Genomic DNA, 24,779 nt, shown 5'->3' on the forward strand with positions numbered 1-24,779 from the left:
TTACTTCACAGAAATTGAGAGTCATTTCTGAAGGTTAGGACAGCAAGATACTTTTCACATCATAGACATAAGAACAACTGTAAAAAAGTGGACTATCAGATAGGCTAGCAAGTATTTTTGTAGGAATTTCCAAAACATAATCTGTCCAGGTTGCATGTTGCACATCATCTTCAGGTGTCACGTGACTTTGGATAAATTTTGAAAAATTATTAACTCACATTGACTAGAGTTTTGTTTTTTTTAAAAAGAAGTTTTTATTTTTCCTGAAGAAAGTAAGTTGCATTGTTCTAATCCTTAAGAATCCAGATGATTGCTACTTATTCACGTGTGGCCTGTCCCATAATACCACCATTAACTTATGCGAATTTCTCAAAGGGTGTCCAGGATACTTCCCAGGTTTAAGTACCTCTTTCAGTGCTGTATCTTGGGCTCACAGTCCCCGTCAGTAAGTTTTTCTATATTTCTGTGGAGTGCAAAGGCACACATTGCCACGGGCACTATGCACATAGCTAGAGAAGATTTTCATTATGAATCTCTTAACACTGAGGTTACATGAGACATTATTGCTCTGCCATTACCCTCTGTGTCCCTTCGTCATTGCTTTTGATTCACACAAATGATGCAGGAATTCCCCAAACACCATTGTATTCATTAGGGTCACTTTTATATTTTAGTCTCTTTGGTGGGAAAGCTTGTGGTTATTTTTGTCTTGACATCAGTAGATAGAGCCAGATTATTAGTTAGTGTTAAGTATTGTGGCTCCATTGGCTCCAGTGCCGTGTTGTGAGTTTACACAAGCTGAGTGTCCAGCTGAGTATGTGTAGTGCAGCTAGGAAATCCCATCAAAAATCATTCCAACTTTCCTCTTCTGCTTTGTCTATTATTTTCTCTCCATTTGTACACATAGTTTTGTGCCTTAGATGCAAAAACCTTCACTTAGTGTAGGTACTAGAGCCAAAATTTTATATAATGTCTTGTTATTAGTCACCAAAATAAGTCAGTGCCAATAAGATGCTCAGGTCCTCTTAGAAGCTGGCTACTTATACTTAGGACATCTGATTTTTTTTCATCACTTGGGACCTATCACAGGTGAAATCAATTAGAGACTTCTTCAGTTTCAATGAAAGCTAGGCAACACTGCCATTTCTGTAATTCGAAATTGTAGGTAGATACTGGAAGTCTGTTATATGCATTGACATATAAGTATGTGAGCCTTAAAAAACATGGGGTTTCTATTCCTGACATCTGATAAATGTTTGGTATATAGTAAGATATAGAGAGAATTGTATCAATGCACAGTATGCCTTGAATTTTTACCCATTGCTTGCCTTATTTTTCTTTGTTATTTTTTGTAAACACCTATGGTGCCCTTTGAAAAGCCTGTTTTCTACCTGTATGGCCTTTAGCTAAGAGCAGAGTTTTCTCAAAATTGTCTTTACTGTAGCACTGTTGGCCAAATAGCTACAAATCCTGAGTAAGCATATTTCATTGTTAACATTAGTTATTAAAAATGTTATCATTTGATAGTGGTGTAAAATTTGGTAGTTCCAAAAGACTCTGCGGTGTTGAGGTTTTTGTTTGAGCTGTTTGGATTGCTATTTACCAAAACTGTTGCAGAAAATCCATTTAATCCCTCCTTTCTCTTGCTATGTAAACAATATATTACACACACACACACATATTAGAACCATAAAGGAAATGATATTTTAATTCAAGTGTTTTCATAAGGTGAGCTTCACTCATATTAGCTGGAACATGTTAATCACTATTTTTGATCTCTCGGCTTTTGAGGAGTAAGACAGATTTGTTGAAACTTTTGGAAGACACTGGTCCTATCTATGTTGGTCTAAGGAGGATCATAAATACAGTATCCCCTTTTCTTAAGAAAAGCACCAGCATTCCCTAGGAGGATGAGGAGTAGGAAGGGCCAGCCAGAACACCATGGGGGCACATATGTCATGCCTTCAGAGCCTCAGTGATGTCACCATATGCTGACTTTGGTGTTTCTTTCTATATGCACACTGGCAAGGCAGTTGGCCAAGGGTAGTTACAGGTAGGCAGAAAAAGAAGTAACTGAGAAACTGATTGATTGTTTCCTTTTTTATGAATAAGTTAAAAAAATAAATCAAAAAGAGGATCACTTAGACAATAACAAGGCTGCAGTTATTAAAAAATAACAAAAGATTAAATTTAGATGATAATTGAAAATCCTCTTAGTCATAGAACTAACAAGGTGGTCCTCATCATTGTTGGATTTTGGGGAGGAAAAGGGATGTTATTTTAGTTTGTTTTGCTTCCTTTGTCTTCACACACTGTAAGCTCCTGACCAGAACTGACCATTATATGCCTTTTCATTGTCAGCACACTAAAGCCTAGAGCTTGATTAGCCTTTGGGTACTCCTGCGTTATAAATGATTGGTAAAATAATAATAAAAAAGGAAAACCAACTTATGAATGACTGGCTCTAAATTGAGGTCTAAATTCAGATAGAATGAGTTTTTCATTTTAAAGTTACAGGGAGTTGACTGGTTTGGCAGAAATTTTGCTAGGAAGTGGGTTTGGATTTTGGTTTACTGCTATGGGAGTAGCTAGGAATTGGAACTGGGCGTTCCTTGAAATGCAAATTTTTGCCAGGGGTTTTTGAACATGGCCATGGAAACCCAGGAGGCTTAGGTAGTCATTGGCATTTCCCACCCTTTTTTGTGGAACTCTGTAATTAAGGGCCCATCAGTCTGGAGTGGCTGATCGGAGAAACAGAGGGTTCTTTCTTAAGTGGAAATATGCTTTCTCTGACTCAGATCTACCCTCTGGATCTCATTCTGAGTTGTCTGGAGTGTCAAGTTTAGTTAATTGTATATTCCTGGTGAGTAGGAAAACTGGAAAAAACTCTTGCTTTTGGTTTGGTTTTTTTTTTGTATTTTCTGAGGCTTGGATGGTTTTGTCTTGAACTCCAAGAAGGCTGTTGTAAAAGTTGAATTGCTAGCTTGAAAAATATAAGTTATTATTGACTGGCAGGATTGGGTTCAGCATAAACAATTGGTCTGAAGGGAAGATCTGACTCACAGAAACCAAATTTACAGGTTAAAAAAAACCCAACAAACATTGTGTGGATTTGATTGAGCTTTACCTCAGTTAAAAAAATAATGAAGAGCTGCATGTTAAGTTTTCTACAATGTCATGAATTATAATACTGAATCCACTCTCATTAAATTGTAGTTTTTTGTTTCTCATCAGCTACAATTTCAGCAGAGCACAATCCGTGTGAAAGTATGAATAAAATTCAGGGAGTAGCATCAAGGACTTCTGAGCTCAGGAAACTGAGTTTGGCAGTGCTAATTTGTATTAAAGTTGTTGTTGCATGACAGCAGGAAAAAGATTTAATGCTTGCCACCTGAATCAAGCCATGGAACATTGGTTTCTATAACTGCCATGAATTTGAATCAAGGCCAATATCTCTAAATTTGAAATAAACTGATACTCTGTCTTGAAAGAAGATACAGGCCACTTATGTTGCAGAAGGTATTTAGAAAATGTATTTCAATTTAATTTTTAGCAGTATATATCTTTCAGATTTTTAAGCACTTTAGCACTGGCCTTTTTGGCTTTTTCTATATGCTAGCAAGTATGCAGCCTTTTAGTCATTTATTTATCAATGTCCAGTCTTGAACTATTACTGATTTGCACAAGACCACAGATGCTGGTTTTACTCCCGCTATCACTATGCAGCCACTTACCTTAATCTGAAAGTCATTTTTCTTTTGTATATAACTGCGTTAATGGAGAAAATCAGATTTCAAGCCAAGTGGTCACACTATGAAGCTTTAAAGTCATCAGATACAAAGCTTGTACCGTGTGTCTAGGGTAACAGTATTGCCTTTACAATAGCATATAGCGTGATGATACCTTTCTTTGTAAAGGATCCCCAAATGCTTTACAAAAAGCAGGTCAAATTTAGGATTTCTTTGCTTCTCTTCAGAAAACAGGCAAGAACTGTATGAATTCTTTCCTGTAGCTAGACTGGCTAATACCACACTTTTACCCACAGAGATTATTTATCATTGTAACAAGAATAATTTGAATATTTACATAGTATCTGGGAATAGTGAAACAGAACCCTTCATCCTAAATGTAAATTAACTTTTGAATGTCCTTCCATGGCTGAGCGCACAAGATCATGTGAAGTTTCAGGACTGGAGGTGTGAGGACCAAGCAACACTTGAACCCAGCTGCTTTATTTCTGCACATGCCCTCTTACAAGTAGTTTCTGTTTTTCACTGGGTACAGAAAGTCCTGATAATTGATCCTTTACGTGGGAATAACTTAATCCACCATTATAATTCAGCCGTCTAGATTGAAATGTAGCAGCTGTTTCATTGCACATAGGAGCAATACACAAAAATCTTGTGATGGAAGGGGAAAAAGATACGGTATGCATCTGGAAGCGCCCAGGAAACTTGTAGAGGTAGAAGGCAGCTATTCCGCTAAAATTATTTGATGTCTTTGTTGTCATATAACATACTTTCTTGGGTTGTCTTTCATGTCCCTGATGGAGCCCTGAGGATATACTCCATTTCAACCCTGTTTTTAACCTCTCACTATGCTCAAAGACACAGCCTCCTTGGTGAGGAGGATGGGATTCTCTTCAGAGACTATCAGTGCTGCTCCTTAATCGGTTGAGCGGTGTCTGCATGATAACAAGAGGTACTAGTCTCACCCCAGGTTGTGCCAGCTTGGGAAGCTATACAGAGGCTGGAAATTTAACCCAGATCTGTGGCATGGTAATACAGAGCATTACCTTTAGGCTAGCAGGCCTAGCTACAGTCCATAGTTGAAATTTAAAGTGATTTTAAAAAATGCATTCAATTTGAAATGCCCCAAGGTTCCTATCATTTGTGAAGCTGCATCTCTTTCAAAATATTATGAGTGACATTGAATTTTTGCTTTTGGTGGATATGTTATAAATATGAAGAACGGTAAACTGTAGGGGTGACTAGTTGTACAAGAAGAAGGAAAACTTGCACTGTCAAGTGTTACTGTTGTCATTTAAGTGGCTACATAGCATTAAGGCTGGGGACAACTGCTATTATTGAGCTTATGCCGGAGACTTCATGAAACAAAAATACATAGTTCATAATTTATGCATTCTTTTTTTTTAAAGAGTGTGGGAGGTAAAATTCCTTTTCAACATTGTCTTTCCACTGAGCATGAAAGCTATTCTGCGGTATTTTTCATAGTTACATGTCTGTCTAGCAGTCTTTCTTTCCTTTATGCGCTTGCTGTGTTTTGCGTATAGTGCTAGTGCATTCTAGTGAGTTGTAACACTTAAAATTATATATAGTATATCATACCAAAACGTATAAGTACACAATATTATTGCTTAACTTTCATGGTACTGTGTACTCCTTTCTAGTAACAAATGTCTGTATCACACAATGTATTTAAATTTTGAGGGGAAACAATAATTTTAAGAAGGCTGAATAACTAGAACACAGAACAGTATTTTTTTTGTTTGATTTTGTTTGTTTTTTTTTCCTCCACAGAAACTCAAAAACAATGGTTAAGAAGCATTCAGAAACACTGCCCTGTTTAGCCTTCATCTGTTCAGCAATCCTGCCTGCAGCTGATAATCTTGCATTTTCACATTTAAAACCCTTGGTTTTGGACTGCTTCTCTGAAGTATTTTAACATGATTTCCTTCAAAAGCAGTCCCACTTTTTTTCCCGTTCATACTTTAATGCTCTTTAATAAACATATGGCACAGTACTTGTGGTGGACAACAGGCTAACACTGTGCATTCAATGCATGTTGTTGTTGCACTCTTAAAGCAAAGACTTCTCTTCAAAAATCTATTATCATAAAGCAGCTGATCATCTTTCCTGGGATAATTTAATTTATTTTGTAGAGTCAAAGGGGAGAAGGAGTAAGTGAAAAGGTGCTTTTCTTGACTGCCAGTGCCACAAGCTCAACCTGGAATTTTAAAGTCTAGCTATGTTCTTTCTGGTTCATGGATCGCCAACAATAAGGACTGCACAGCTGGAACGAAGCTACCAATTCTGCTGATGCACAAGCCACAGCAGAATCCAGTGTACTCTCCCATAGCTGTGCTGACCTATAAAAGAAAAATAAAAAGTAGAAAAATATTTTTTCCCATTAAACCAATTATGATTACTCTCAGAGAATGTAATAAGACGGTACCCTGTTTAAAGAAATCTGTTAATATTTTTCCTTTTAAGTGGTCGTAATGGTTGCATCTCTTCCTGTCATTAGTGCATTTGGAGAAGTAATAGATACACCTTGATATACTGTTAAAGATCTGTTGGGAGCAGGTTTCCCTTCTTTCCCCAGCACAAGACCTGGATCCCAGTTCCAAATTACACATGAAAAGCCAAGGGTGTCCCATGTCCTACCTTCTGGCAGAACGTGCTCCAGAGGTATTTCTACAGAAAAGATAATAGAAACCAGGCTTCTCCTGTTTTAATTTCTGTGGAAAGAATAAAGGTTCACAGTGCCTGTTCAGTCTCCCAGTTCTTATCACTCTAAGTGTTTCTACCCATTGTTGTTGCTTGTAGTTTCTTCAGAGTAAACATTTCTTTTTAACCTGCAGAATTAATTAATATTTAATTAGCATGTGGAATCTAGGTGCCCAAATAATCAAAAAACAAAACCAAGGAAAAACCAAACCAAACCAAACCAAACCAAACCAAACCAAACCAAACCAAACCACCACCACCAACAAAGCCCCCTCCCAGGCTAACATAACAGTTTTTTGAGAACTATATGGCATTTTGTCTACTTGAAACACGGTATGTTTTTGGCAGAATATGTTGCAGCCAATGTACTAATTAGTAGGTATGCAGGAAAAAAACGTGCATGTGTTTATTATGGGTAGTTAGGTGACATCCCTATGTTCTGTGTATTATTTTATTATATGTATATATATACACAAATGACAAACATCTTAGTCCAGTAATAACATCCAATAACGTACTCAACCTGAAAGTGTCTCTATTTCTATATTTTCACGACACAGAAGTTTATATACATTATGTGTTGTTACTTGTGATTACGACAACAGTTGGAACTTCACAGTTGAAACAGGCTATGTACATATATCTGTGCATATGTAATATATATTTCTATACTGATAACATTTAACACTTTCTCTGGTCCAATGATGTCGTCGTTAAGGCTGGGTTTAGCATTCTGAGTACATAACCATCTTTAAAACAAGTAGCATTTTAAAAAGTACTTGCAAAGTGCTTTCTTTTCCTCCTCCAAATATAGCAATCCTCTTTTTTTGTCTCTCCCAGAGTTAAAATTTTCTGACACCCAAAATGGCAAGAACAAGCCTTTGGCTAATTATAGCTCTTCTGTACAGAAAGATGGCACAGTTCTAAAGTTCAATGTCTTGAAGCTCTTCAGGGCTAGACAAAATATTTAATACCATTGGAAAAGAAGTTGTTAAATTTAGAGGTATTTATTGGTTTTTTTTTTTTATGGGTGGAATGATCTAAAATATATTTCCAATAATTTTTTTAAAACTTTCCAATGTTTTCAAAATTATTTTTGTGTAACATAACGTAATTTCATGTAGAAAAATATGGGGGCTTGGTGGAATGCTATAGTAGTCTAGGATATTATGGTATAAAACTTTTATTAATTATAATTTCATCAATTATCTTGGGATAACTCCCAAGCTTTGCTTCTCGTAAAAGGAGTTCTTGTTCCTGAATCATGCTGATAATACTTTTAAGCAGTTTTGCCTTTTTATGCCTTCCCTTTATATCCACACCTGTGAAATAGCCTAGGTAGTAAAGACAGATTCACATTCTGCGTAAAGTACAATTTCACACAGTGAGAATTCAGAGTATTTGCAGAAACAAAAGTTATTGCCAGTACATGTATTTATTCTGCTGAGAACTTTTCATGTTTCCTTTCTTCTGTAGTTAGTTTTTCCCTTTCCCGTGTTTAATTGGGAGTGATGATACATAATAACCACATTAAAATATACATTTGGTAACAGTGCAGTATTCTAGCCTCAACCAGGCTGTAGTGTGGAAATGCAGGTCTTTGGGGTAGATAAGATTTCATTTTTGTAAGGTGCAGAAGTGAATGAGGGTTGCATTTATGTTTTACACCTTGGCCAAATAGTGGACTTCTCTGTGATGTAACCTATTAAGTTGGAGAAGCTTTTCTGTGTTAGCTGCCCTGCGGTGCTGAAAGTAAGTTATGAATGCTGTACTGTTTAAGAGCAGAAAGGTTTGCCTGGAAGAGAGCGGTGTGCCTGGGCCCCCTGCTATTGAGAAGATGCCAGTCAGAAATGAAAACGTCTTTCATGAAACTATAGCGAACTTCCCTGTGATACAGTACAATAATACAAGGAATTTTTAGTCAAAACCTGTAAAAATAAGTATAATACCTTGGAAATGGCAAAGAAGTACTTGCTTATAAGGGACTATTTTAAGAGGTCACTGCCAAAAATATGTGTGGTTTTGACACAGTTTTAGAAGTGACAGGATTGAGGAGTTTAAGCCATCCCCCCCCCCAACACCCCCCCGCCCTTTGAGATCTCCAGTTTCTTTTGCCTTTTGGTTACAACTACAAAAGATGTCTTGAGAAAAATGCTTTCTGCATGACATCAGAATAAAGGAATGTTCCACACTATTCAGCATGCTTGAAAGTATTGGTTCACTGAAATAACATTACATTTAAAATGAATGCTGAACAGAAGGCCAGTTAAGGGAGAAAACAGAGCAGATCATGTTTTTGCAAACTTTTCTCTTTAAGAAACATTGATTTATTGGACTTTGTAGAAATGTTTTCCTTAACATAAAAAAATTATGCTGTGTGTAACAGCACGATAAAATAAAGAGAACTGCTGTTTTGTGGTGTGATAGAATACATGTAACCACAGGTAAAGACTGAAACATTTGGAATCAGAGTATAAAAATACATACATATAGAAAAGTCAAGACATTACTATAGATAGGAAAAAGCTGTAGGAAATGTATTTGCTTTTTGTAAAAAGTCTCAGGGTTTTTTCATTGTCAATTGTTACTTCTTATTTTGTCTGACTTCAATTTATTTTTCGTATAGTGTTAATAGCAAAAGTTAATTATTCTCGCAACTCATGCATTTATAAAAGTGTTTGTTTTTCTTGAGCAATAACAAATACATTATTGCTTGGACACTCGCCTTTACATTATTCTTTGGCATACTATAATTTTCATTGGCACTTGGGATAGTCAAAGAAAGAATTGGAAGAGTGTTAATAATAGCAAAAGAAAAAGGTAAAGCTTAAGCAAATATCCTCTAAACAAACAAAGTATACATAATAAACAGTAGTGATACTAGTAATTGTTTTGAATTAAGATTTTTTTCAGTTATAAATGTAGGGGCCTCATTGTCCAGAATCATGCAAATGTTAATTTAATTACTGCTTGTAGTGTTAATGAATAATTACTCATTACAGATCAATGGATCTCTTTCCTTGTTGCGGAGAAAAGGAGGCTTAAGATGCACTTCAGTTCATAGGTGAGAAGGAAAACAAGTTTACATGATCAGATAGTAAATGCTTTCATATCAAACCATTGGTGCATTGCTGTGAAAATCTACATGCATTTGTAGGGCAGAATAGAGGTCCAAACCCTGGCCTTGAGAGCATGTGGTGGCAGGAATTTCACAAATACAGATGTCAGCCATACCCTTCACTGGAGGCATGGAAGACTGGAAGCTGGGAGAGCTGCCAGTCCCCATCATCAGTGAGACTTTCTTGCAATGCAGCTGTGTTACATGGGTACTGGCCATATGCTGCAGGTGTCATCTAGGTTTTGGTGTTGGTTATATGACTCCCCTGAAATTTAGATTTCTATTTAATAAATTAAAACCACTCTAGAGTCTGTAATCTATGCAGAAAAATGAGAACACATCCCCAAAGTGGCAGCATTAGCTCAAAGGAGAGCAAGCAAGTCTGTCAGAGCAGTAGGCTTCAGGGAGGCACTTGCATCCCCTCCTGGGAGCAAGCTGCCTGCTCTGGACCTTTCTCACCCAGCACCCTCAGAATAGGAGCCAAGGTGAGCTGGAGGAGAGCTGAATCCAGGTGTCCAACAACCTTAGTAACGGTAGAGTGGCAGCACTGAAAGGAACCAGGGAATTACAGATTTTTTTCAGAAATGCAAGTTTCCATGTAGGTTTGCTCAGTTCTATAGAGTAAACATTTGTGGGAAGAGCGTGTGTGTTTTTATAAAGCTTGCGGAAGAAGAAGGGAAGAACAGGAGAGAAAGAATTGCATGATAAGAGTTGCTACGATAGTGCCAGCTCTCATCTAATTATGAGTTTATGAGACTTGATGTTTTACTTGAGATCCCCTAGCATCCTGTGCTTCTGTATTTTGTTTAGCCCTTCTTTAACGAGACTCTGAAAACCTTATAAGCTCAGAACCAAGAAGACTTACACCTTGAAATTTATTGTTATTATTACTATATTATTCTTATTATACATCTCCTGAGATTTTTATTGCTGCAGTTGTTAGCCCTTCTGCACTGAGTCCCTATTCAATGAATTCATACAACCCCTCACACCAAATGAGACACCACCCATTTTCGCACCTTGCAGCATGAGAAGCATCACAATGCATGAGAAGCAAAACAGAGGAAGGGGACGTACTGTCCTTTGTATGGACATCTGCACAATAGAATATTTTGGATAGAACAGTTTTGCTGTCTCTTTTCTTTTTACCATAATCTGTATGAATAATGAAGTTGCATTTGATACAGTCATAGAGTTATTTGGAGAGATACCTAGAATATACTTGGAGGTGAAAAAAGGAAGAAAAAAAAATATATTGTTAGTTTTAACTTTGCATTTTGGAAATAAATACTAAAGTAGTGAGGATAGCACCATCAGGCAGACAGCAGGTGGGCCAAGCAGCAGGAGGGAAATGATACTTGCTGCACCTGCTCTGCACACTTTAAAAAAAAAAAAAAAAAAGGAAGAAAATTTGGTAGTTCCTGCATGACACCTACTTTTATTCTGGTATTTCTTTTCTGTATTTTCTTAGTTCATCTTAAAATATGTGGGAGGGAGATCTGGAGATTTCAGATTGCTTTATACTGTGTAGATTTATATGTACATTCTTATATGTGTCACCATGCTACCTGAACTGTAGTGCGACGGTAATAAATTAAACCCCTTTTTTATATTCCTGATGGAGATAGTCCACTACTATTAGTCCCATTTTACAGGTGGACAAAAACTAAGTACAGAAAGAGGTCAGCATCAATTCATGGCTTAACTGTAAACATAATTTATGGGTTATAGCTCAATTGTGTAGAGGATGAAGCCAGTGCATAAAAATGGCTTCAGTTTCCTTTTGCTCTCTTGCTTCTCTGCTGGTTCAGTAACCCTGTACTTCACTGACGAATTTGCTGTCTGGTCTAATTTCAGTCAGATTGGAAACAGCTGCAGGGGTCAGAAAGTGCATCAAATATCAGCGTGGCAAAGGAAGTGGCTAAGCCTGGCCCTATTTTTCTTGTGCAACAAGCAGTAGAGAAGACAACAGCATATAAGCTCTAGGTTGGATATGTGGTGCAGTAGGATCAGCTGTTAGCTAGTCAAGGCAAGATTACCCAATTAAGTCATTATTAGGGCCATTGTATACAGAGCATGTGTTGTAAAGCAGCTGGATTCTACCAGTAGATTTGGCTCCAAATTGCTGGCTCCTAGAGCTGACTATGAGCTATTAGGGGATGTTTCTGGAGAGATGGTTTATCTAAAAAATGTATTCAGGATTAAGGTGTCTGGTGTTCCTGGCTTCCACTCTTCAGTCTGCTACAACTTGTTCCAAATGACCTTAGGTAAGTCACTTTGCTTTATTTCTCTCAGCTTCCTCCTTGGTGGAATTTTGCCCTATTGCCTAACACAGATGCTACACCATTACTTGGGTAGTGCTTTGCTTTGACCATATGAGTTGTCATAAAATACAATGGTACTGTTTGTCTTACTACACTGTAATTTCTTCCTCAGAAGTCCTCTGCTACAGAATATAGCACATGCAGGAATTTTTAATGGACATTAGAGCTAAGATGTATGGAGTAAAGAGTATTGAATAAATTAGGAGGGGATGAGAATTCACAGTCTATCTCCTGGTGATTGTGATTATTGAGAAAAGTGTATTTCTACCTTTAGAAGTTGGATAATATTCAAGATGCTAATAACACATATTTGAAAATTAAGCAGTTTGTGCTACTCAATAAAAACTACGTTCCTTAACAAGAGGAATTTTGCAGCGTAAGGGCCCAATTCTGCAAATAAATGTTCCAAGAAACAGTCTGTAATTACACTGTGAGAAGTCCAATTACTAGCAAACACAGGCTTCATAAAAGTAAGTACTTCTGACTAACAATAAGAACGGCAGGACTGGGTCATATACAGTAGGAATTATTTCATTCCTATATTGACTAATTAATGTTTTTCACTGGCTACCAATGATTCAGGATTTCACTATGATAAAATGAAACTTACACCTGTACTCAAAATCCTGGTTATCAAGGCTTGTACTTGATCATAGCTCTTTAGAAGTAGTAGAGGGGCTATTTTTCTGTTTTATGCTTGCCTCATTCTGAAAGAGGTGAAGAATTGCTGAAGAACTGACCATAACTAAAGATAGCGAACAGACTGTTGTCTGAGAACTGTGACAATCTCGGATGGGAGAATCAACTACTTCTTGTTAGGGTAGTACAGAAACCTTCAGTTTAGCAATAAACTACAGCTGGCTTGAAATGAGAATTATAGATAGATTGACTGAGTAGATTAACTGGGTGCTGTATTATTCTTTAAATGAGAGTTCCCACAGTTTATCTTCCAAGTGTGTGAAGTACATTTTACATGGTTGTTAGATCACTGCGTGCATATTGGTGGAAGAGCCTATTTTGCCTGCAAAAAGATGGCTCATAACCACCTTAAGAGAACTCTTTATGAAATAGATTGCATAAATAACAACTACACTTTTTGAGGAAGATCCCTTTTATCTCCCAAGTATACTCTATGTTTAACTAAGCTACCACTGTCAGTTAGATTACTTGATAAGTCAATCCAAATATTTGAAAGAGATGCTGAACATTGTGTCCATAGAAAGAAAACATTAAAAAAAAATTCCATGCAAATAACATTTTATACATGTTTTTGAAGAGCAGTTTCATATTAGGTGGCAAAGCTGTTATCAATACATTCGTTCTTTCAGGCAGAATAAAGGAAATCCTTCTCTAATGTGAAATTAGGACAAATAAGTAATTCTAACAAGATGTTTGGAAGTTTTCCTTTTATCAGTCATTTATAACTGTAAAACAGCTTTGCATCTTGAAATACAGCAAGTCAGAGGGGAAAAAAGGTGTTGTGTTATTATTATTTTTCCCCAATGAAAAATAAATATGTAATTTAGTAGGTATAAAACCTTTTTTGCAGGACATACAGTAGTGTAGTTACAAAAGACAGACAAGTTACTGCAGATGGGCTGTTGTTTGGCTCTTTTGCACTTCAGCAAGAGGAAATTTCTCTTTCCCTTCAGTATAAATTGTCTTTCACAAGCTGACAATCATTATAGTCAAGTGTGAAGAAAGTGTAGCTGCCCTAACTTTAGCTATTCATTGCCTGTGAAGTTCTAATCACTGAGTCAGCTGAAGATGAAGCCCTATTTCTTCACAGGTCAGGTGCAGTGCTGGTAATCAGGATGAAAGCTTCTGTAACCTGGTCTGCTTACTAAGATCCCTTCCTCATGAGTTAAAAAGCAGGGGACACTGGCACAAAACTGGCAGTGGGGTGTTTTGGGGTTGCTTTTTTTTTTTTTTTTTGGTGGGTTTTGTTGCAGAGTTTTTTAGTTGTTGGTTTTTTTGTTTTTGACATAGGCCTGATTCTAGTCTGTCCTTATGTGACTTTGTTTATTGGCACAGGTATTATAACTGTATCTGAAAATAAGATTGTCATATACTATTGCACCTAAATATCAATTTGCATGTCCCGCTCCTTAAGTAATCTTTCCTTCAGAACTTGCCATGAAACTGTATGTACATACTTTCTAGATCTTGATTTTTTTCTTTTTAAAAAAAAAAAAAAAAAAAACCCAAAAACACTTGACCTCTTAGGGTCTGTGTCCTGAGTTACCTTTAAAATATATTTTTTTTTTTTTTTTTTTCCCTCCCAGCTATATTAAGTCTTTAACTTTGGTGATCTCTATCCTCTATTTGAAAATATACATATATATTTCTGTTGGCATTATTTTAGCTGTTAAAGAAATTCAGTTTACATACTGCAAAATGAACTTGATATTTTTAACATATTTTATTGAAGAAAAAAAAAAAAAAAGCCTATGATGACATTCTGAATTTCTGTAGAGAAGGCAGTGATTCCCAGTTCTGAAGTTGTAAATCTTCAGCTTTCTGATAGGCCACAAGCACAGCCACATAGTGTTTGTAAGGCTGTAACTGTTAGAGTATCGCACAAAGTGCAGACTGCTGATCACTGCAGAACTATAAAGCTAAGAAAGATACTTGTTTATGTGGTTCTGTCCTTGGTATTGCAATGCATCATCTTTGTAAATTCATCTCATCACTGGAAATCCTTGTGCAGTTTAGGTGCAGGGATTGATAATAAGGCTTTTTGTATTTTATAACAAAGGCATCTGAGGAAAGATGGAGAAAGTAATTGCTTCTTTTTGGGTTGTCATCAAAATACATGACTCTATAGCTAAAGAGGAGTCTGGTGTGCTAACGTACTATCTGTGCTACACACTGAGGACTAAATGCTTTCTATCTCACACAATAGTAATGACAAGTAATTGAGGAGCTCTGCAGGATACAGAGAAAGTTTTAATTTGTGTGTGCTAAAGACTGATGAAAAGACACATCATATCTTGCTTCTCTTTGATTCTGTGACCATGCCTGATTTTCTTTGCCAGCACCATAGGCTTTCTGCTTGCTGTAGGTCCATAAAGTTACCCTTCTGGAAGGGAGGCTGCTCTTGCTTCTTATTTCTTCAGCCTCCCTTTCCTGCTGCCTTTCTGCTTTGCTGGTCTTCTGCCAATACTGACAAAAGCTGTTGCAGATACTGGGTTGAACTGGCTTGCTTTGTGCTGTATACCACAGGTTAGGAATTCTTATACCCTTAAGCATCAGTTTGCGGGGGGGGAAAGTTGCTTTTACTCTGTAATAGCATGTCATACTGATGTTTATAATATAGCATTATAGAAGTCATCTAATAGTTACATGTGGGTCATATTAGCATTCAACCAACAAAATACTTAGACAGATGCTTTAACTCTAATCCAGTGAATAATTCCATTGACTCCAATGCACTGCTCACCTACTAAAAAATAAGAATGTTTAAGTGCTTTTCCAGACTGAAGTCTTTATTAGTAACCTGCATATTACATATGTGTATTGTTTGGATACACAGGATATTAATGTGGTGAATTATTCCTTTATGTTTGATAGGACTGAATAGTATTTTTGTATCTGTCTGCTCTATTCATTTTTCACATGTTAATGACATTCATCTTGTCTATCTGTGGCGTTTTTAATGTGCCCATCACCAGAGTATCTGCCTGTCTCTTCTGCAAAATAAATGCCTCTCAAGAAGAGATAGGAATGGTAATGCATGTGTAATTATTTTTTTTTTTAAAAAAAAGGTTATTACTGAAACATAGTAGCCTTCCTTCTCCCACTGCAATATTTATTTTTCCTAGTGACAAAATCTGCAACAGAAAGCACTGAGCAACAAGTTTATCAATTTGAACAGGCCAACTGCACAACTAAATGTATGTGAAACTTAACAAATCCCTTGGGGAAGCTGACTGTAAGAATTTCCTAGTCTATGTCGAGTTACTGAGGTGCGACATGGTGGATTGAACTTAATGCCTTAGGCAAGCACAGTCAAATAGAGAGAGTTTAAGATTTTGCTGTGTCCATGAAGGGATCTGCTGGTAGTTGTCTAAATTAAGCTTTCAGAAAAGAATATAACACTATCATGAGCTCTTTCCCTTGAATATTTTGGCAGGTTATTCTGGTTTAAAAGAAATCCAAGTAGGATTTCCTCTGTGTAAGCCTCAGAGCAGTTGCAAAAAGATTGAAGGGTTATTCTTCTTACCAGGAACAGCAAAATACTGGAGCAGAAATTTTCCATTACACTGTGCTGTCTGTTTTAAAGGCATAGCATCTTAGCCAAAACCAAGGATCCCCACCTGCATGGGAATTGACTGCTATGACGCTGTAGGTGCTGCTGATGCTAAGACTGCAGGGACTGCACACCTGCCCCGAGTTTCTCACCACCTCCTTTCTTCTTGCTTGCATCTCTGTGAAGGGAAAATTGATCCTGGTGACCGGTCTGGCCTTAGTGACCTTTATGACCCTGTAGCAGCTAGACTGAAGAAGGCGGCAGCAGCTTATAGAAGAGTGTACACATGCTACAGAGTTTAAATGAGGCCTGCCAGTGATAGCGGTGCCTTCAGCTTACAGTGGTGAAGAAGCCACTTGCAATGTACATGCTAAGAGTTGGAGAGCCACCAGGAGGGAAGGGAAAAGCACGGGTAATCAAGTGTTACGCACAAATCCAGGCAAAGGAGCTTGAGGATTTTTGGAATCTGTTGTTGAGCAGAGGTGAGCTGTCATCCTGGAAAGTCGGAGTTTTTGATCAACTGTCTGCAGCACAGCTTCAGCTGTAGATGATAGAGCTGCAAGGGTAGCCTTGCCCCATGCCTGGCACGTAGCTCAAGTTCTCAGAGCAAAGTTGGAGCTGCTGGTAGAGCTGGGCCGTGAGTAGAGGGGCAGGGTCTGAGCTGCCTCAGTCATAGCCCACAACGGTGGCAAAGTGAAGAGGGGCTTCAGAGTTAAAAATCACCTCCTCTCTCCTTGAAAAGAGGTTGGAAACCTAGATTTCACTGTGTGCTGTTCCCCCTCATTGGGATCTCCAGCACCATTTCTTCTCTAAGCTTACATACACCGCTGTAAGTGACGTTAGGACTTCTTGCATCACTTTTAATCCACAAAGGACCCAGCTTCTTGGGTCACTGCAGTATAAATAGCATATTTACAAGGTGGCCTGCACGTAGGGCACAGAAAACACCATACTCTTTTCATAATCTGAGGCAAGCATTCATTGGCTGAGGAGTGAAAGCATCCTGAGATTTGGACTTGAACAATTGTTTTACTGTTCTCTGACTCTTTGAGTATCTTTTTTTTAACTTGTTCTCAGATTTTTTTTTTCTTATTTTGTTGTTCATTTAAATTGGCTAGGTGGCAGTTTGCCTTATTGCCTGGTAAGAACTAGGCAGGGAAAATTAAGCAAGTATATACTATTTGGATTGTTTAAAGGTGATATGGGACTGAGGTGCTACTGTATATTTGCCAACTCTATATTTAGATCACAGTATTTCTTCAGCTCTTTGCATTGCCAGTATTGACGGTGATCTCAGCTGTAGGATGAGCCTATGCTCTTTTCTCATTTGTTAATCCAGGACCTCCTGCAATCAGCTAGAGTCAAATACACATCATGGGATATAAGAATGATACTAACCTCTCCAGCTGAGTCATATGTTTACATCGAATCACTAATCTTTTAGTTAGATGATGGGAACTGATGAGTATATTTCTCATGCTGTCCCAGAAAGAACTTGTGTTGAACTTGACTGCCAGGGGCCTGTCTAGCCATTGATGCTACCTCAGAGTTTCTGGTTCCAGGGAGATGAGACACTGGTCCAAAACCTGTAGGAACAGGGAGTTAAGCATATGAACAAGTGTGTTTAATCTGTCTCCTATTGCTCAGAGAAGCAGTAGTCTGCCAGCACAGTGACCAATCCCTAGACTTAATTACCATAATTCATTAGCAAAGCCTCACTTCCTGGATGATTTGAGTTGATTAGTAGGCACTTTGTTCTATCACCTTTTTTGGCTGAGCATTCAGTTAGAGGTTTCAGACTCCAAATACTTAATGGATTTACATGCAGCGCTTACCCAGCAGGCAGAAACAATTGAAATCTAATGCAACCTGTTGCTTTTCATGTTGCCTTTGGGACTTAGTGCAAGGGTTAATGGGAAGGAGACTTTTTAACTCGAAATAGCAAAACTTTTTTTCTCCAGTGCTTTTCTTCTGAGCCCTATGACCTTGTTATATCAGCTGATTACAGCTGACCACTTTCAGAGAACTTAGGGTAATTTGTTTCTCAAATGCTAATAATGTTGCAGTAGGTTGTAGATCTTACTGAAGAAGAGTGGGAGCTATGCAAGTTTTCTGTGGGACTGAACACATGTATATTGAAATGAGCCATTATTCTTCAGGTAGAGAAAAAAGCTACTTGTCTATTACCAATGTGTGACTGAGAATGACCAGCCTTTTATTTGCATATGTATTTTAGTGGACAATGATATGTAGTAGGAGCCTACAAGGCACGAGGCTGTGGGAAGGTCCCAGTTAAATTGGGGGATGTACCGGTTCCAGTGAACCTTATACTTGCAGATTTTGAGCTGGGTTTAGTGACTGTTCCTCCTATTTGTGGATTTCCAGTTTGTCTGTCCCTTTCTATATGTTTGGACTGAAGCACTGCTCAGTTCATCTGTCTATGGACAAATAAACCCCATGATATATAGCAAAATTTTGTTAATATCTTGTTCAAGCTAATATGAATTACAGGCAAGATCAGCTCTTCCCAGTATTGTTGCCTGAGGACATAACACTTCAATTTTTTTGTAATTTTCTTTTGTTCTGCTTCTTATTCAGTTATAAAACTAATAAAAAATTTTAGAATAGGAGGTATGTTTTCAAAGAAAGGCTAAAAATTCTCCCTTTCCTTCCAGAGTGGTACTCCTGGGAGGTGGGGAAACAGCATTGGTGGACTTGATTTTAAGTATTGAGCTGGGAAGGGAACAACTTGATGTGGGGAATGAGTCCTTTTTTTTGATTCATGTTAAAGGGATCTATAACCCTTGAAGTACAGGAGTATAATATTGACAACGTATTGTATAATATTACTAAAGTAATTTTGTGAAGCTGGCTCAAGATACACATGCATTAAGTCAGAAATTAGCAAGTAGCAAAGTTATTTTCTTCAGCTAGGTATGTTAGCGCATGTATAAACTTACAGGTGGTTCCAATGACAAATTATGCACACACTTTATCATTAACTGAATGGAGTCATAAGTAATTTACACCTTATCTGATGTTACAGAGTTACTTGAATACCTTTGAAAAGATGCCAGGAATTCAGTACTTTTGGCTGGCTGTCTGGCTAGATTTGGTTGAAAACAAACTCTCTCTCTCCCCCCCCCTTTTTTTTTTTTGTCATTGTTGTTGAAGCCTTCTTTCACCAGGTTTTTGGGTATGTGCAGTAAGAAGACAGGAAAAGAGGAGATACTGCAAAGGAAAGTTTTATTGTCATATACAGGTATTACCCCATCTTTTGAACTCTTTTGTTTTCAGATACTAGTCTCATCAGTCCTGGGAGACTTAGGAGTCTGACATTAGGGCTGGACTGCATTTCTTTGGGGTCCAGTGTATATGGTGTTTTGCCTTGGGCTCTCATTATTTACTACTGCAAGGACTATTGGCTGTCAGATAATACTGTAGTGTGAATTACTGTATTTCAATAAAGCTGTGGCCTTGGCCTTTAATCCGGTTACCAGAGATCTATGTTTTCTGTCTGTGTAGTCCAGAGTGGCATTTGCAATGTAACAAACATTTTAAAGATTTATTTTCTTCTGGCACATAAGAATGTTGTTCCGACTTAGTGTTTCTTCCCTAAAAGAAGTATACATCTTTAATATGAACAACCACCCTGACTAGTCTTACACACCTTAACAGTGTTCTGGCTTTAAACAAAGGATTTTCCATTTTGCTGAAAAGACTTAACAGCATTCTTTCTTTCTGTAGTGAGTTTTGCATAGAGTAAGCTAGCCAAAGTTTTTGGAAAAGCTAAAATTTTGGTAAATTGGGATATATTAATGCTTTTAAGCTTTGAAGTTTATTTCTAGTAAAAAAGGCAATTCTGTAACATCATGATATATTTAGTTACAACTGAAATCCTATGAAAAGATAAGCAAAATATACATTTAATTTCTTATACTCAGAAATCTTAATAAAATTATTTTTATTTAAATACAGTACAAGCAGCAATAACATGTGGAGGTCTAAACTGACTTTGGACCTTTCCTAGTTGCGGAGTTCTGCTAGAGCCCTCTGGCACAGTGAAGAGGTGTGCCAGATGCAGAGCTTGCTCTAAGTTGAAACTAAATGAAAACACAGAGATGGAGGGGCCTGGAAGCTGCCAGGGCATGGCTCTGCCTTCCGTCCACTGATAAGCAGATCTGGCCAGCTTCCCACTGATAAAGATGATGCAAAAATCTGTTGTATCCTGGACTACTGGCACAACCACAGCTGTGGGAGGCGTTTAGTTTCAGTTATTATTTGCAATGTATCCTACCAGGTGCTGCTGTATTCTCTCTGCCTGTCTCGTTATCAATACTATTCTGTTAAAATTGACTGCTCTCATAATTTGTTAACATTTAGAGCATTAGTAAATGGAAACTTTTGCCAAACTTTTATGTTAGGCGTTTCAGAAGTTTGCACGGCAATGCGCTCCATCTAATCTAGTGTGCAACTGACATATGACACAATGTATTATTATGAACGAGCTAATTTATTTGCAGCTAATGGGCAATGAGTAACAAATACTAATTCATAACAGATTTTCTCATCATGAATTATCTGTAAACACTTTCCCAAACATATTAGCTATTCAAAAATTTAAAACGCAATTTAAGTAAATTTATTTCTTACTGATTTGGGAGGTGCTATTTGTGGAGACTGGTTGGGATGTGAAATTTAAGCTCTTTTAGTTGGGTTCATGATAATTTTTATTCCCTGATTGAATTGATACAACTTTTAAAATTGTGTATCTCAAATGCTAGTGGTTACAAACTCTGCAGCAAGCAAAGCAATTCCCTGTTTCTTTACACAATTCTGTCAGGAAACGAGTTTGCCAGAGCACTGGTAGAAACACAAGAACGTGAATATCATAGAAGCGAAGCTGCTAAACCACTAAAGTGAAGACTATTCAGTTTCTTCAGCTTGAGAACAGAAATATATGGAAAATAAACAGCTTCATGTGATGAAATACGCTATGGATATGGATAATCTATTCTGAGCACTTTCCCAAATATGTTACCTTCCCAAGAACTTCTGTGTATTTGTCCCTCTGCTGTCCTCCTTCCTTCCGAGTAAACGTTTATAAACTGCTTAATCCCCTCTCAACATGTGCATATAACTTCCACTGACACTAATGGTAATTACTTTTGCTTAGTGCCAAGGAAATAGGACCTCTTTTAGGGTCAAATTAACTTCATTTGCATAAAGCCATGTAATTGACAGGTCCAAAAATCCACTACTGCAATCCAGGACCCAAGTGTTGGGGCTGTACGCAATGTATGTAGCCTTTCAAGTCACTCCTCCAGTTGCTTGGCCTTATTTGCCTCTCTCTAGCATTTCCATGGCTACCATTTGGCTAGTTTTCAGGTTTTTGATTAATTTTCCTGTTGCCTTTCTGGCTGTCAGATAGGAGTTTGTGCTGCTTTCAGAAGATGTAATGTATCCCATGATTAAAGACAGTAGGCTTCAAGAAAGTGCACTTCAGTAAACTCGGAGAAATGGTAGGTAACTTTCTGTAGGAAGCAGGTGTGTGGTGAAGTGACACGAGGGCAGCTGACAGTTCTTTAGAGGAACATTCACAAGGGCTGAAACACTAGCTTTACTAGTACAAAGAAAGGAAGTTTAACATGAGTCCAGTTTAACTAAACATGAGCTCTTCAGTGACCTAAAACTTGAGGGATGTTGCCAAAACCTGAAACTGGGTCAAATTATTATGGGTGAGTATAAAAGAATGGTATGGACAAGTGGAGATAAAATTTGAAAGACTTGGACACAAAGTGGAATTCAACTAATAAGAGACAAAGCACTGAGAAAGGAAGGATGAGAAAAGAGCTTGCCCATTGCTTAGTGAGTAGGTAAGAGACTGATAAATGCCTTGGCATTCTCAGAATAATTTGTTAACTTCTTGCTGCCTGGTTTTCACTATAAGTATTAATGGACATCATGTCTTACTATTAACATCCATGGCAAAGTGTGAGAAACTCAGGTGTTTATATAAAAATACTGGAATAAAGTTGTGGTGTGGTGGTTTTGTGTTGGTGCAGGGGGGTGTTTGGTTGGTTGGGTTTTGGTTTTTTTGGTGTGTTTTTTTTTGTTTTGTTTTTTTGGGTTTTTTTGAGAACTAATGGTATTTATCCAAGAGTAACTGAGAATTGGCCAGGCTGCTTACATAGCTGACAGCATCATCTATGAAAACTCTTGGGGAACTGGTGAGATTCCTAGCATACTAGCAGGTATAAGGCTGTGCTCGCACTGCTTACTTCAGCACACGAGTTAGATGCCTAAGTTAGGACTCTGGGCCTCAAATAGGGACTAGAGATGGTTCAAGGCTCTAGTGGAGGCACTCAACCATGCTTCTCTTTAAACCTTATTGACTCAGGCAACAGTAGACCAGTCAACAAACTTCAGTTATTGGAAAAATACATATTGCTCATAAGCATCTGGAAGATAACAAAGACATATGTAACAGTAAACATGACTTCTTCAAGAATATAATGTCAAACCTATGTTTTTTTCAGTAATAGGATAAACATACATTATAGGTAGTAGAGAAACAAGGTGTGTCATACATCATGATTTTAACATACATTTTAGTCAAATTCTAGCTTTTAGTAAATATCTTAGTTTTGACATTCTTTCTTCAGATGTTCTGTGATAAACATGATTAAGATGAAATTACCATAAAGGGGGTGGGGATGATGATTGAGAGAAAAATGGTAATCAGATGGAAAGCATAGAATCCTAACGTAGGTACCAAACTCATGTCCTAAAGTAAGCAGTGTGCATGCAGTTTCAACGTAGAGGGAGCTGGTGGGATACCTTCAGGACCTGATCTCAGTCTGATAACATTTGTCTTCACTGATGCCTTGGGTGAAGGAATAGGAAGTACTTATTTAGTTATTACCTAGAGGTACTTGCAGCAGGAAAGGCCTACAAGCACTTTAAATCATCCGCATAGAATTCAAAATTATATTGATAAATCAAGGAAATATATACAATTCACTAAAGGGAAGTGCTAAATTTTATGATGCAAAGATTTTAAATACTTGGTGAGAAGATGATCTAGGAGAAAAAGCATCTTGGGTTCATGGCAGTTAATAACAAGGTCAACATGAGCCTAGTATGGCATGTTAATACAAAAACAAAGATTGGATCATAATCCTGAGATGTGAAACAGGAGTAAGTATGAGAGGTCTGGAAACCTTGGTCTAAAAGGAAAAAGTGAAAGTTTCAGGTTTTTTGATCAAGGAAATCCTAATGAGAGGGATATAACTGTCTTTAAACATGAGAGGTAAAGTGTTCCATGTGTTGCCTTGAGCTATGACAAGGAAATGGAAGAAAACCACGACGTCCCTTTTTCTCAGTCATATATGAGCATGTTCGGACACTGTGGAAGGTCAAACAAAATCTCTTTTGGGTACAAGTAATGGCAACAGTTTCTTGAGTTGATTTAGACATGCTTCCCAGTTTATGTAATGAGCCAGTTTGAGATGGTACTTATTGATTAAAAGCATTCCTTTCATAAAAAGAAAATATGCTGGTGTGCATATCTGCACTTTGCTCAGAAACTAATAAAGTTAGCATTAAGTTATGTACTGACTTATAATCTACTCATAAACACTAACTCTGTTAATAATACTTCACAAGTATGCAATCTTCATATTAGCATTATAATGCTAATACAGTAATCATGTTCTCTTTATGTATACACCATGACGTCAGTGTAGCATGTAAGTGTAAACTGAATGTGAATTAGAAGGGTGTGTTTTGGCATGGGTTTGGGCTTTGAGTTTATTTTGCACAAAGCAAAAGTCTGTAAGACTTCTCTTCAAATTATGGCACAGCATGACTTGGGAGATGATGCTAGAGGATCCTTCTGTCTCCGTTTCCCTTGTCTGTAATGGTGATAGAAAGGAACAGAAGATGCTCAAATGCAAGAGCAGCCTTTAGGACTTAATCATGTATTTGGCTATAACATATTTGTCTTATGATATGCTTTCTATTTGGATAGAATATATTTGTCTTATGAAATGTGCTCAATCAGATTATTTAGAGTAGATACAAACAGAATTGTTTTGATTTGGGAGAAAGTGAATATTTATAAAGATCTTTGGAACTGAATGATAAATATTTGCTGTTAGATATAAATTGATTCTCTGGTTTACTACTGTGAGAGGCTTTGGAAAAGATTAAATAAAGCTCAGGACTACTGAATCATGGGATTCAAATGTGGAAAAGACCAGTTAGATCATCCAATCTTTCTGCTCATATACAGTGAATCTCCACAGTTTATTTTCTAGTCTTCTGCTTTGTTCTTTTATGAAAGTCAAAAGCTAGTGGGCTTCTGCCATCTACCCAGTGAGGCTGTTCTATGGCCTAATACACTTGGCTTTTAGAACGATTTTCACGATGATGTGTTCACGATGATGTGTATTCTTTAACCTCATCCTAGTGTTTCTCATTGATCCTTTGTGTTTCCAGTTAAGTGAATACAAGTTTTCCAGCTATAATTAGACCATCTTAAGCGGTCCTTTGTAACTATAGTGTGATGTTCCTGTGTATCAATGGAGAATCCATATGTATTTGCCTAGACT

The 24,779-nt window shown here is 37.4% G+C and overlaps 1 protein-coding gene across 5 annotated transcripts in view; it reads left to right on the top strand.

The window, feature by feature from the left end:
- Nucleotides 1-24,779, top strand: part of NPAS3 (neuronal PAS domain protein 3) — a 626,508-nt gene that overhangs the window by 24,936 nt on the left and 576,793 nt on the right. The window contains exon 1 of one of the 5 annotated variants that reach the window (XM_087747152.1): nt 11,637-11,855. The exons of the other annotated variants lie outside the window; for them this stretch is intronic. The gene's annotated coding sequence lies outside the window, so the exon portion shown is untranslated. Of the gene's footprint in view, nt 1-11,636; nt 11,856-24,779 lie in introns of those variants that run through there. 5 annotated transcript variants of the gene reach the window in all.

Source organism: Nipponia nippon, unplaced genomic scaffold (assembly GCF_047370975.1).
Source record: "Nipponia nippon isolate SJK-2023a ecotype South Korea unplaced genomic scaffold, ASM4737097v1 scaffold_11, whole genome shotgun sequence".
NCBI lineage: Eukaryota > Metazoa > Chordata > Aves > Pelecaniformes > Threskiornithidae > Nipponia > Nipponia nippon.